The sequence below is a fragment of the Nematolebias whitei genome, chromosome 17, assembly GCF_014905685.2.
Source record: "Nematolebias whitei isolate Nwh7 chromosome 17, NemWhi1, whole genome shotgun sequence".
Lineage (NCBI taxonomy): Eukaryota > Metazoa > Chordata > Actinopteri > Cyprinodontiformes > Rivulidae > Nematolebias > Nematolebias whitei.
The window spans coordinates 3989309-3992750 of record NC_056514.1 but is presented as its reverse complement, the minus strand read 5'-3'; the positions used below and the strand labels follow the sequence as shown (position 1 = coordinate 3992750).

The 3442-nt window shown below is 39.2% G+C and overlaps 1 protein-coding gene across 2 annotated transcripts in view; it reads left to right on the top strand.

Moving 5' to 3' along the window:
* Positions 1 to 3442, top strand: part of jmjd1cb (jumonji domain containing 1Cb) — a gene marked incomplete at its 5' end in the record, with an annotated part of 77339 nt that overhangs the window by 43546 nt on the left and 30351 nt on the right.

Below are 3442 nucleotides of genomic sequence, written 5' to 3'. Positions count from 1 at the left end.
CTGGACATGTCCAAACCACTGTCCCTCCTCTGGACATGTCCAAACCATCTCAGTGTGTCCTCTCCAACTTCATCTCCCAGTTCAACCTGTGCTGTACCTCTGATGATCTCATTCCTGATCTTCTCCATCCTTGTCTCTCCTAAGGAGAACCTCAACATCTTCATTTCTACAACTTCTAGTTATGCCTTCTGTTTTTTTTATTTTATGTTTTTTTATCAATGCAGCTGTCTCCAAACCATACAAAAACTAAGAACATGTTCAATTTTTAGCAAAGAAATAATGTAATTTGGGAGTTGATGGCAACGACACATCTCAGAAAAGTTAGGACTGGGACCATCAAAGCTGCCAAATTAAGTGGTATGAATAAGAACTGGAAAAGCATTTTGCAGCTAATTAGGTTAATTGGCAGCAGGTCAGTAAGAGACCTGTGTATAAAATGAGCATTATAGAGAAGCTGAATCTCTTGTAAGACTTAATATCCCATTGTCATAATATCAAATGATCACTTCTAAGCACTTTGATAACAGTTTATCTGTTTTAAATTGTGCTCTACAAATAAAGATGACTTGACTTGACTTGACTTGATGTAATATCAGTTCTGTTTGGGTCATCACTGCATGGGCTCAGGAACACTTTCACAAATATCGTCTGTAAACACAGTTTGCCATCTACAAATGTTGGTTAAAGCTTTATCATGAACAGAAGAAGCCTTATGTGAACACCATCTAGAAACGCCTCCATCTTTTCTGGGCCAAAGCTCATTTAAACTGAGACAAAGTGAAAATGTTTTGTAATCACATGAATCAAAGCTCTGTACTAAAGAGGGACCATTTGATGTGTTATCAGTTGTCATTCATTCAGTGAGTTTTATTTACATTTTAAACAATGTCCCAACTTAGCCCACTATTCTGAAATGGCTCTTTTGACAGACGTTTAATTTCCATAAAGCTTACTATGTTTTGAATATATTAGAAGTGAGCTATTTAAATTGAGGGCAGCATTGTGCTACAATACAAACTATTTTCATGTGAGCTTTTCTGAATGCTTCATCAACTTTGTAATAAATACCTAGTGATGCTTGTAGGAATGCATATCATCTGCCATATTTAATGCCAGTGTTTTAGACTAATATGTGGTGCTGAGAAAGGACAGTTGATCCGTTTGGTTAAACCATGTACACGATGTGCTGTAAATGATTTCATGCAATATTATGAGATCTTGGGAAATGTGCTAGAACTTGAGTTTTTTTGAGAGTGACTCAACTTCTACCACACCAAATTTTAGGTCAGTATTTATAAAATTGACTGCGTTAAAGCCCATTTGTGTTATTCTGTTGTAGATTTACATCCAGTAATTACTTTCTGAAAGTTTCATTTGTTTACTGTGTCACGTTGGGCATCGGGCAGTAACTGAGGAGTTTTGGATTCTTTACTCCTCTGTGCCTCAGCCTGTCTTTGTCTGACAAGTAAAAATAAGTTGAAAGTTTTGAGTTTGTGAATCACTGCCAGCTGTGAGTGTGGTATGGATGCCAATCTTTTTGGAGTGATTTCACTGTTTGGAGTTTGCTGTTTGTTAAAAGGGGTTTGTTCAAACATCCCATGGCATGTTTTAACAGCCTTTCCAAGATTATCGTTAGGGATTTTTTGGTGAAAGTTTATGAATGCTTTAAGCCCTATTCGCACAGGATTAGTTTTACCTAGGGACCACATGTAATTAATAAATTACTCCCCAACATCTGCTTTTTATGTGGCGCATTTGCGCAGGATAACCAAAGCCTGAGATTTAGCTGAAATGGACGGACATCTTCCACATAAGATGTTAACGCGCTGCATATTGCGTAACATCCTCTTGTGGTGACCGTTACGGGTTGATAGGCTTTTGCTGGTCCAGGCCACAAAAGGGTATTTATGCACTCCAATGCAGCCTCCATTGCCAAAAGCAAATAAAAATGCGCCCAGGAAACAAAAAAACGCCTAATTATGTATCGGATCCTGCCCATTTCTGTCCAAATCACAGAGATGTCTATTCGCATTGGATTAGTATTATCACAGGACCTCGGAGTTCTGCAAAATATAGTAGGTAATTTGAGGGGAATTTTTTACTTTACAAATTACTGACACGGCCAATTCGCACGGGATTAACAACACAGATAATCGCCGTAATTATTACAAATAGCATGTGGTCCCTAGGAAAAACTAATCCCGTGCAAATAGGGCTTTTCACTACTACGGTTGAGAATGTTAACTCTGCCCATGAACCATATGTTTGGGTTAGTAGAAAGCTGTAGGAGCTGGGTGAGGCTGCAGCTGGCACTCCAAGGACGCTCGGAGTCTGAGCTCGGCTGAACCGATAAGAGTTCAAACAAGCTGCACACACGGCTCGGGGCAGATTCTCATGACTGGTCTTCATGTGTACTTCCTGTTTATCTGTGTAACCCGTCCTGAAAATTTGACCTCGCAAGTTAAATAACAGTTAAAAATCTTCTCCTGCTGTCGAGTGTGGCTCCTTTTGAGTAAGATAAAGCGAGAATATTTTTGTCCAACAATTATCTAATGGAGTAATGAAATGTTTGTTAGCAACAGAAAACAAAGTTACATTTTTAAGTACCATTTTTATATAGTACGGAAAGCACACAAACTAAAATGTTAATGTCTTTCTAAATGTCATTTATGTAGTATTTTTAATTAAAAGCTAATATGCAGATGCAGTCTCTTTTGAGACAATAAAAATCTAAAACCAGTGGTTAATTTGAGCCGGATTCTGCCGGAACAAGATCCGGGAACTCCCTCATTTTCATCGTGTGCATTCCGGAAACTGTTCTCTCGGATCCGTCAGCTCATATCTCCTCCCATAAAAGTCCAAAGTCATTGCGCATTTTTATTTTGATTATTTATTAAAACTATAACGACAGGAGACATTGTCCATGTGTGTGGAGTGGATGTTACAGCTGCAGCAGGCGCAGCAGCTCGCGCACACGCTGCTGCCAGCAGAGACGCTGACCACATGTCCCACAGGGATGAAGCGTCTTCATCCACCTTCAGCTGTGTCTCAGAATCCAAAGCAGCGAACAAACATTTTAACGGCACAAACCAGCACAAACATAGCTGCTATAATTCACTGCTCTCTAAAATAGTAATTTCAATTCAAGCTTTACTTGTACAGGTTGTTAGTGTCATTGAGCCTCGAGGACTCACTTACAAGAGAGACCTGTTTTTAATACGTTTAATCAAGTGTTTACAGATATTACCTGTTAAAATACACCAAAATGCAGGGAATGGCACCTCTCATGGGGGAGGACCCCTGGAGCCCCACCCGGCCAGACCGCCTGCTATTTCTGTTTTGGCATCAATTGGTTTACAAATTAAGCCCTGTCTAAAACTATACTGATACAAAGACTATACATCTAAAACAAATCAGTTTAATTTTAAAGTAGAGTATACCC